Source organism: Camelus ferus, chromosome 33, assembly GCF_009834535.1.
Source record: "Camelus ferus isolate YT-003-E chromosome 33, BCGSAC_Cfer_1.0, whole genome shotgun sequence".
Classification (NCBI taxonomy): domain Eukaryota; kingdom Metazoa; phylum Chordata; class Mammalia; order Artiodactyla; family Camelidae; genus Camelus; species Camelus ferus.
In genome coordinates, this window is record NC_045728.1 from 19,907,119 (window position 1) to 19,918,665 (window position 11,547).

The window sequence follows — 11,547 nt, forward strand, 5'->3', positions numbered from 1 at the left end:
AAACAAGACTGAGCTGTCGTATTGAATACCAGGAGGTTAAATGAAAGTCTGCATGATAAATGCGAGATTTATCCGGCCTTCTTCTCCTACCCAACTCCCAGAACAAAGGCAGCCAGAATACTGATCCTCGGATTATTGGAGATTTACCCCTCAGAAGATCCTCCACACCAAAACACACGTGGATCTCCCCTAACTAAAAATAATGGGAGTACAGTCAGTTATGACGTGTCAGTTTCTGGTGGGACATCACGCTATACACCAGAAACCGACACATTGTAAGTGACTATACTTCAATAAAAAAATCAAATGAAATGAAATTTACATTGCCCACAGATTAAAATTTTAAAAAAATAATAATGGGAGAACTGAGGGAAGAGAAGTCAATACATACAAGAGAGAGGTTAGGTATGAAAGTCAAATCTTCATTCTGTAGTAGAAAATCAGTAGATCTGATACTTTTAAATATTAAGAAATAGCAATATTAACAGATTACTTAGAAGTAAGGTGGAACACACCAGAAGAAACAGCTGAAAGAATTAGAGAGTGTTCCTGAGAAGCAAACCTGGCATGGAGATGGACTTGGCCACTGGTCTGCTATTTTTCATTCTAATGTTGTATAATTATATGATGTTTGAAATGACACATAAGTATTATTTTGATAGAAACAAAAAATTAACTTTAAATGAGATGACACACATAGGGTAGTGCTTCCAGCCTTGTGAGGTCTAGTCTCCTTAAACCCTGTGAACCCACATTTTAAAAAAACAGAAAAAGAAGAAAGTAAGTTTCAAGGAACTAGAGCATCGCCGGCATCAGGTAGATAAAGTCAAAAAGCCCAGGTTACTTCAGAACACACTGCAGGTTGTTTGTTGGATCCAACACAGGCGAAGATGCAAGAGAAATATTTAATAGGCAAGTCGAAGAGTCTGAGTTGGCACAGGGTGACATGGTTCAATGTGATGTGTGCTTATTATCCAGCAGAATGTCAAAGTCATCTGACATAGTAATTATGAATCCTCCTTTTGCAACTAAAAATAATATAGATTTGATTTTTCTAAAGGTTGCTTTGGAAATGACAAGGACAACAGTATATTCTTTAACAAATCCTCAACTAGAGATTATATTCAAAAGAAAGCTGGGAACCCTCCTACACTGCTGGTGGGAATGCAGTTTGGCACAGCCACTGTGGAAAACAGTATGGAGAGTCCTCAAAAGACTAGGAATAGACTTACCTTATGACCCAGGAATCCCGCTCCTGGGCATATGTCCAGAAGGAACCCTACTTCAAAAAGACACCTGCACCCCAATGTTCATAGCAGCACTATTTACAATAGCCAAGACATGGAAACAGCCTAAATGTCCATCAACAGATGACTGGATAAAGAAGAAGTGGTATATTTATACAATGGAATGCTATTCAGCCATAAAAACCAACAACATAATGCCATTTGCAGCAACATGGATGTCCCTGGAGAATGTCATTCAAAGTGAAGTAAGCCAGAAAGAGAAAGAAAAATATCATATGAGATCGCTCATATGTGGAATCTTAAAAAAAAAAAAAAACATAAACACAAAACAGAACCTGACTCATAGACATAAAATACAAACTTGTGGTTGCCAAGGGGGCAGGGGGTGGGAAAGGACAGACCAGGAGTTCAAAATTTGTAGATATTGACAGGCAAATGTAGAATAGATAAACAAGATTATACTGTATAGCACAGGGAAATATATACAAGATCTTGTGGTAGCTCACAGTGAAAAAAAATGTGACAATGAATATATGTATGTTCATGTATAACTGAAAAATTGTGCTCTACACTGGAAATTGATACAACATTGTAAACTGACTATAACTCAATAGAAAATGTTAGAAAAAAAAGAAAAAGAAAAAGCAAGCTGCAAAATGGAAAATTGAGATAGATGTTATTGCAGGGCTGTGATACGTCCTACCAGCATCATGTAAATTTCTTAAAAGAGAAATCAGTAGACACTGAAGTATATCTCATCTGGTTTCTTTTTAAAAACTCCCCCTTAAAAAGGAGCTTAAAACTTAATTAAAATAAATGCAAATTTTGCTTATTAAAAAAGTGCTATAAGCTATAGATTTTATTCCAGGAATGTGATAATGATATTGTGAGTATATATTTTAGAGATATATACTGAAATATTTACAAGTGGTGTGGTATGGTTGCTGGGATTTGCTTCAAAATAAAATGGGGTGGATAGAAAGTAGGGCTAGAAATCAAACAGCATTGATCATGAGTTGATGATTGTTTAATACTGTGATCGATTATGTTATTCTGTCTACTGTCGTGTATATTTGAAATTTCCCAAATAAAAAAGTTATCAAAAAAAGGGAGCCGTCCACAAAGCTGAGAATCACTCTTAGTATACCAGGCATATTTTACAGCCAGGCAAGGCTAGATGATCACCTTAATATGTTCATAACAGAAGGCAGAGGTGAACCTATTATTCTTTTAACAGCTTTGGCAGACTACAAGAACAATGAAAAGGAATTTGGTCTTTAACTCACACATTTCCATGACTGACTTAAGTATCTTCGGTTCTCTTTCAATCCTCTACTCTAGAGCCCCCAGTATGGTGTTCGGTATCATCATGTTTTAGTAATTACTTACTGAGCTTTTTTCTTAATGGTAAAAAATGTAACAGTGACATCTTAGATTCAGTGAGATGTGGTAGATGGGTTGAGGAAAAAAAACTGGCAATTAAAACATCACACACTCTAACAATGTTTCCTAATTTCATAAATGTTAAGATGGAGAAAACAATTTGACTCTTGGAATTGATGAAACACAGTAGGTTCCCCTCAAAGCATCTCTTCTTATCCCAACCCTTCATCCCCCTACTTAATCCATCTTGAGAATCAGCAGAATTGCAGAGTATCTGCCTGCACAGTAGCATTCCTACCTTCTCCTATGTGTCCTCGTGATACTGATTTGAAAATACCACTTCTTGGTGCCTCTCCTTCCGACAAATGCTAAGCAAGGTGGCTTGTTCCAGAAGTACTCAGAGAATGAATGAGTATCTCCTTTCGTGCCTTTCAGAGTGCTTTGTACTCAAAAGGTCCCAGTGACTGCCTCATACGCCAATATAAGCACGGACTTGTGCCCCGTACCAGCCAGGGTTTATTATCACAAGGAACAGAAACCAGCTTTGCCTGTTTTAGCAGAGAAGGGATTTGTTGTGAAGGTCACCCACAGAATCTCAAGGAGAATTAGAGAACTGGGTTTAGAGGTTACGTAGTCAAAAATAACGCTTAGAATGACGACACAGAACCAGCCCAGGAAAGATACCTCCATTGCCCCCACCAGGTCCAGACTCCGGAGCTGGCTCTTCTGACGCCCCTGCACGGGTCAAGCGTGTTGCCAACCGAAACGTCTGCCACTGGGGCAGAGTCTGGGTCCGCATCTATGATGCACAGATGTCTGGGAAAGGAAGCATCTGGCACTTTTAACTTCTATGGTGAGAAGTGGGCTCTGTGTCATAACATGGGTGAACCCCATCAATGTGAGAAAGGGGTCCAGATAGCAGTGCTCAAGAGTAATGACAGGTGTCCACGCTACACTATAAACAAATACCTTTGAAAGCCAAAACACAGTGCAGACTAACAGAGTACACACAGAGCACACTGAGTGAACACAACGTCTGCCTTTTGTTTTTGTCTAATTTAGTTAGATGTACTGTGCAATTTTATTTTAGGACACGTAGACACATGCCTACTTTGAGGCTATTCAAAATACTTATTTTGGGGGGAGGAGGCAATTAGGTTTATTTATGTATGTATTTAATGGAGGTAGTGGGGATTGAACCCAGGACCTCATGCATGCTAGGCACATGCTCTACCATTGAGCTATACCGTCCCCGCCAAAACATGTACCATTTTGAACTAAGAACTTCAAGTGTGATCTGTAAGTAAAGAATATCTAAGTGGTGGTCACAGAGTAGATGTACTTATTTTAAGTGATGATTGATTAATTATCTAGGGAATAACCCTTAAGGAGAAAAGAATACGGATAGATATTCATTATTAATCAAGGAAAGACGTACAATAGTTATATGCTACATAAATGTTACTAAGCTGAATCAGACGTTGGCAGATTCATGTATAAGTGCCTGGGAACTCAACTGAAACTGCATAATCAGATTTAGGAGGTGCTTTTAAGGTCATGTGAGCCAACGTCCCACCCAGACTCACATGAGCCAGGCACTCTCTCTTATTACATCCCTGAGAGGGGGCCCAAGATGCTTCACTTTCAGTATAGTATGTTATAGTGTCAGTTTCCAACCTTTTTGATATGGGCCCTGTGAATCCCAACCAAAGAAGGCATTAATTTCTTCTGTATTGTTGGTTAATACTCAAGTGAACTAAAGCTAATTTTTACAACTCGAACTGTTGTTAAAGTAGGACTTCCACTCCTCGTCCTGAGAAAACTAATTTTAGAAACTAAAGGAAGCCAACATCTATTCACTTTCAATATAACCTTAGTTTCAGCTCCTGCTCTGGGCTGAGGGCTATGAGTTTAATCCTGACTGTCATCCAAATTTACTTGTTCTTGGAGCTTTGCTATCAGCAAACCTGATATGTGTATGGTCTAAGAGTATCTGAATCATTGATAAAATTGTAGAAATGTATGTCAGGGTCAAGGGAAGAGCTCTGAAGCAGGCTAACAGAAACCACCTTCTAGGCGGCTTTCACGCCTATAAACATTCTTTGGTTACAGCCGATCAACCCACCTATTAGATCACATCCCAGATCTCATTTCCGCATCTCACCCACAGTGATTACTCAAGAGGCTAGTTGATAGATGTGTCCCAGAAGGATTGTGTACATGTAAAAATTTGATGAGTCTAGCTCTATTTTCAATACTCCACGTTATCTATAATTTAAAGGAATAATAGAAGAAATATTTGATACAACGCAGAACTTTTTAGAGAACAATAACTATAACCCAATCCTTCTGTTCTGTAAGTCTTGATTTTCATGCACTGGTTCACATATTGAGCTACCTACACATTAAACATGAGACAAAACATGAAAATCAAAATTCTATGTTAGGTATTTTAATACAGGCTTTCAAAATTATGTATTTATGTGGTCCTATATTGGGTGTATATATTTACAATTGTTATGACTAATGATGTGAATATATATTTTCATTAAAACTGTACACCATTTTAAAGAATGTATGATTAAACTTCTCAATTAAAAACTATTAGGTTTTCTGCTAATTTAAATGGATTCTAAGACCAAAGAAAACCCAAAATTAAAATGTCAGTGTTCTATTGAAATATAGAATCTTCAGAAAATCTGGCTTCCAAATACTGAAGGGTACAGCATTCTTATTCTTCTTCTGAAGGAAAAGGAAGAAATGTACTTGTATAGTACATTCATTCCAGAGATTGATTCACACTTAAAATATTTCTAATGCCAAATGGTAACGTAAAAAAATTTAGGGAACAGAGCTTATGATATCATTGGTGATATCTGCTAAACCAAAAAGCAGCTGTGGGATAAATAAATTATTAGTTTCATTGTGAATGAAAGCTTCAAAACATATGGCAGATTTCACAGTCTACTTGTACAAGAGAAATAGGAAGGAGAGTAACAGTGGCTAAAGTAAGCGCTTACACCAAGCATTGTAATTACCCAATAATTCAAACCCAATGATCCCAATAATTCAAATGGAAACCACGTTTAACTGCTACGTAAAAAACTTTGAATCTGCAGTCATTAGCTTGCTTGAGGCTGATTTTTAAAAAGGGCTTAATAAGCTCTCCTTAAGCATTTACCACAATCATCTTGCTTTGTACCGAAATCGCGAAAAGTCAAACACAGCAAATTGTGAATTATTTTGATGTCTTCTGAAACACCACAGAGAGTACACAGACAATATACAGATTGTCTAATTACGTTGAGAATGAAGTTGTTCTTCCCTTAAAACAGTAGCAACAGTTAATGTTTATTTTATACACATAGATGATTGGAGTTGACACAATATTCTCTTTTTAAATATGCCATATCTTCCACTTCACAGCACAGAAACTGATGTTTAAAATAAGACTTGCTTGTGGTCAGCGTAAGTGAGCTGGCAGGTTAAAGGCTCCCAGGACGCAAGAACATACTGTCTTCGGGTTCTTTAAATTCAGAGTATTTACTGAGGACTTAGAATGTGAATTGAGCACACTGTCAAAGCTCTCTCTGGGTGCCAGTCCACATGAGCTGTCATTAGAGACCACTGCAGTAAGGTTTTCTTAATAAGTCACATCCACGTGAAATCTCACTGAAAATAGAAACTGTGGTCTAACTGCCTTGAGATTTTAGCAACTTCAGGATGTCCTTGATCACTTTTTTTCTCATATACTATCAGAACTATAAGATAGGACATATTTGGCAGACACTACAAAGAGGAACAGTACAAATACCTGAAAGAAAGCTGTTTTCTGCTCTATTCTAAGGAATAATCATTCGATAAGAAAGACACTAATTAACTGCTTCATTGTACATTTTAGCATAGAGTAATTCTTATGATTTCAAGAACTTAAATAAATAAACCTAACTACCCCTCCCAATTTTTTTAAAGAACTTATAGTAAAACAGGAAGTAGAAATTTAACCATACACATGGATACTCAAACATATGCGGCTTTTCTGAAGATGGTCCCTAGAGATAACTAGATTTGCTCACAAAAGTACAATGTACAATGGCACGCCAACAACGCTTGCTTGAGATTGGCAAGTTGAAATCTTCAGAAAATGAAGATTTTTCTGTTCTCTACATGGACTGCAGTGGTTTGATGTTCAATTTCCCTGGAAAATTCCTATGCTGACCAATAGTGAAAGTACCGCTGGGTCTTCAATAACACAAACGTAAGTGGTGTGCTGTTTTTTTGGAATTAATTGCATTTGGAACATTCTTAATAGGTACTCGCTGGTACTACAAGCATATGGTCATTTTCTCATAGTGCTATTTCTGTAAAATCTACATTCCTTCCATCATCAGAATCTGCTTCCTTAAAGATAACTGGACTAAATCAGAAAATGATTGCAATTTACTGTCGTTTCCTATTTGAAGCAACAGATTTGTTAAAACCAAAACATCTGCTTATTTCAGGAATTTGTGCCAAAGCTACTCAATATTGATGAGCATCTCAAATATTACATTTAAGTATTGTCTTTTTCATAAAAGGAACAAAACTTTTACATACTCTACTCCAGACTTGTTTGATGACAATTTTTTTTTAACCTGAGGAAACCAGGATGCTAGCAGAATAATGAAGGAGCCCTTTGGGTATTAGTCAAAGGGCAGACCAACTGTTTTTTAAAACGCAGTGAGATGAATTCACCTAAGAATTTACCAATCCTTGCACTGGACCCTTTTCATCTCCCTCTTCCATTCCCATCAGCAACTACTTAACATCCTTTAGCATCCCCTTGTCACTTTCCTCATTCTCAGGCTTCTCTGTCCTCCAACTGAGGCCATCAACTTCCAGCTCCCCCCTACTAGGTATAAACCCATGAGTTTCTTTCCTCCTTGCCTCCCAGGATAAGATCTCACTCTCTCATTCAAGGCCAGACCTGTCAAAACTTGCCGGTCATCTCACTCCCTGACTGGAGCTGCTCAGCAGAATTCAGTGTCCTTCCCAGGTTCCTATAGTGGACCCTGCAAGTCTCACATCTTATGACGTAGCTCTATGCTCCCACCCGCCAAGTCCCCTACTTATCTTTGTATCTTTCGGCACCTCTCACTAAATCTAGTAAGCAGGGGTGTGCTGAACTGCAACTACTCACTTTCAGGCCTGAGTTACTTTCAATAACTTGAACCAGAACTGAGCTTGACCCAGATTGCCTGCAGAACAGCATATGACTTCTGCTCCACTTTATTTTTTCAAAAAATAGTGACCCCCAACAGAGGAATGAGAAATCCCCAGTGACTATACAGTTGCCAGATAAAAGACAGGCTGCCCCGTCAAAACTGAATTTCAGATGAACAACAAATTCAAAAATTTTAGTACAAATATGTCCCAAATAGTGCATGGGACATAGTTATACCAAACACAGTGGTTCATTGTTTATCTGAAATTTAAATTTAACTGTGATGAGATTGTTTTTATTTGCTACATCTGACAGCTCTACCAGTGACTCTCAAAATTCTCAGAGAAGTCAAAGAATGCTTCTTTAGAGCACCTGGAGGTTTGCATGCAAGATCTGCAAACTTCTCAATCAGCCAGATTTTATGTCTGTTAATGCAGCTGGCTTACTTTCTGAACATCTCAGTAACATACTTTAGGAAATGCTGTTTATTATATAAAATTTTTACTTATTTTGCTAATTTCATAGAATTCCCTTCTAATACCATCTACCAGTAATTTCAGCACAAAGAATACGATAATGTTGCCCTAAATCTTTTAGAGAGCTGATTCTCATAGAGGTATTACTATGCCTGAGTTAAGTCCTTGCCTTTATGTATGAATAATTAAAATTTTTTGAGAAATTAACTTTGAAAACACAATATGAGAAATAAATCAGTCTTTCATTTGTGGGGATTCCTTTTCTTCATTAATCAAGCACAGTGAGGCACACTGTCTTCACTAAGTCTGGAGAGAAGCAGCCTGGCAGGCAGAGGTGATGTAATTGCAGTGGGTCCTTATTGGAAAAACCTTCTCTGTGAAATATCTGTAAACCAAATTGCTCCGGCTTCACCATGTATGGGCTGGCAAGAGAAGAGTTACCTCTTTTAGCATTGTGCAAATCTCGGAGGCTCGAAATCTTGGTCAACAGAGGACACCCTCACAAGTCGTTTAGAGATACACCTGTCTCACTAAAGGAGGAGAAAGCAGCCTTCTTCTGCAGAGGAGTACCATTTTAGAGTAGGAACTGTTGTGAACGTCGGTTTCCTGATTAGTGGCGATGGTGCAATGGAAGTTAAAACCCAAAGTATAAGGAAAGATGCCTTACAGCTTGTTCCAATCCTGAGAATTCCCTACCTCAATTAATGTGTTCTTTCAGTGTTCTTCACAGTGATTACAGAAAAGACGTTCATTTCTTATTCCCAGAAGGAATTTGAGAGAGATAAATGCCTTCCAGTGCAGAGGGATACAAGCGTGTGCCTTCCTCAAAATTTCAACTAGACCGATCTCAGATTCAACTTCTAGGCAGAGAACGACTAAGTCTGCTGTAACTACCTGGTGTCATAAGATGATAATGAATTAAGACGTTTATCCCAACATAAGCACACTACCTGCTTTCCACCATTTTGGCAGCTCCAGTTAAGGACGTTTGTCAAGCTCCCGGCGGAACACGCACACACTGCAGAGCAGCAGAGCAATGCCTGGACGTCTGCCCAAAACTGGTCTCTCCGAACGACAGGCTCAATTTATAGTATCAATCTAAAGCTCACTGGGGGTTAGCAGAGTCTTTTTCCCAGTTGGTACAGGGAAGGGATGAGATTTGGAAAGCTGAGGCACAGAATTTCTACCTGCCTGTGCAGACAAGAAAGGCTGACAAACCTATTCATTAAACTTGATCTGAAGCAACCGAGCCTGCGAGGTCGTTCCTGAAATATTCATAAGGTGTGTTACCGGACTCGCCACTTACAGGTTGAGCAGAAATACCGTAAGAGAAGCCAGCACCCACGCTCGGAGGAGGGGGGGAAGCACAACCGCACACCCCCACCACCACACTTCACTGTTACGCTTTTTAATACTCGGCCAGCCGTGGCTCTCCGCTCGCCTGTTCAGTCCTACCTGCCTAGGAACGAAGGATGCTCTGTAAGTGAGGAGTTTCCCGACAGGAGGAGGAGGCGCCGCGCGCTCGCCCCTCAGACGGTGCCCCCGGGTCTGCAGCGCGAATGACCCCCAGCTCTGCGGTCCGCCAAACCCAAGTCCTGCCCTGCCCCAGGGGCCGAAGTCCCCGGGCAGGGGACCCCAGGACCCGGACCGGCCACGCGCCCAGGCCAGGCCGCCTCTCGTCCCCGCCTCCCACTTCGGCCTCCGCCAGGAGTGCCTCCTCCGGAGCCCTCGGCGTTCAGTCGCTAGGTGACCCGCGCCCTGGCCAGGATGCAAACAGCCTCTCAGGCCGACACTCGCCCTTTGGGTGTTAATTTTGGGGGGCAGGATAGGGGAACAGATTTGGTCCCGGGTGCCCACGGAGCGCCTGCACCGAGGTAGCGTGCACTTTCATTCCCGTCCCCTCTGCCCACAAGCCTGGCATTTCTGCGGCGCCCCAGACGCAGCGCAGCTCGCACGGTGCCTCGAGTCCTCGCCGCCACCTCTCTCCCGCTCAAGGGTATTCGCCCCTCGCCCCTCCGCGCCCACGGGGTCGGGCCCCGGCGCCGCTCCCCACCTGGACTCGGCGGCCGCGGCAGCTCAGCAGGTCCGGGCACGCGGCAGTCGGGTCTCCATCGCCGCCCTCCCCAGGGGGCCCAGCTGCGCGCTCCGCCGCGCCGATGCACGCGGTCGGTCCCCGGCGCGGAGCCTGGACCCGGGTGGCCGCGGCTGCCGCACTGGCTGCGGGCGCGGGAGGGGCGGGGGCGGGGCAGGAATCTGGGTCGCGCGGAGCGGAGCAAGCTGGGACGGACCCCAGGCGGCCGGCGGCGAGGAGGCGACCGAGAGCAGCCCGCGTAGGGCGTGCGGAGCTTTCCCTGGAAGCATAACGCGGGCGGCCACTGAGCATGCCCAGTCCAGGGCAGCGGGCGCGCCGCGGGGGAGGGAGCGCGGCCCCCAGCGCGGGAGTCGGAGAGTCGGAGGGGAGAGGGTTAAATCTGCGGGCCCGGCTGCCCGGGCAGAGCGCGGGGAGTAGGCTGCGGTGGCCAGCTTAATTGCTCCCGGGTCGACACCCCCACCCCCATCGCCCCGGAGGCGCCGGGGACTGGAAGATGGTGAACCTCGGGAGACTTGTCTGTGGGATTCCCGAAGAGTCCCGGAATAAGAGGGCAAGGGTATTCCCCACTCCCTCCCCAGAGGATTGTTCACAAGGCTCGGCTCCCACCTCCGCGGCCTCACTGAGTGCCTCCCCCAATCCAGACACCCACCCCTCACCTGCTTTCCTGTGCCTGGGGACCTCTCCCGCCGGGATGCCCGGGCAGTCCCCGCCTCTCACGACTCCTGGACCAGTCGGGTCAAGTTCTCAAAGAGCCAGCTCTTTAATTAGGTTTGTAATTGAGAGATCGAGTCAGTCCTCCCAGGTTACATATCTGCATTTCAATCAGGCTTCAGAAACAATACCTTAACCTTGGGGTTAATTATAATGGATGAATTATAGACACTGTGGCTTAGAGCTATTTGGGGAACACTGCTCCACAGTACAATAGGACCTGGCCGAGAACCCACTTCACACAGACACAAACACACACACACACACACACACACACACACACACACACACACACACACTGCAGATCTGTGCCTTTATTTTGTTTTCTATTTCATGTTACTGAAGATCGTTTTTCTCTCTAATTAAAAAGTTTCTTAAGTTAGTAGCAGCATAGGGTAGGAGAAATACATTGACCTTTGAGATTCACCTTGATTT

General features: G+C 42.6%; 1 protein-coding gene and 1 pseudogene across 3 annotated transcripts in view; one reads left to right on the top strand and one right to left on the bottom strand.

The window, feature by feature from the left end:
• Positions 1 to 11,176, bottom strand: part of ELMOD1 (ELMO domain containing 1) — a 73,698-nt gene extending 62,522 nt beyond the window's left edge. Inside the window, exon 1 of one of the 3 annotated variants that reach the window (XM_032472342.1) lies at positions 10,363 to 10,677. The gene's annotated coding sequence lies outside the window, so the exon portion shown is untranslated. Of the gene's footprint in view, positions 1 to 10,362; positions 10,678 to 11,057 lie in introns of those variants that run through there. The other 2 variants (XM_032472340.1, XM_006188997.3) reach the window with 2 other exon arrangements.
• On the top strand, positions 757 to 2,058 carry LOC116661095 (annotated as a pseudogene).
• Positions 11,177 to 11,547: the final 371 nt, after the last annotated feature.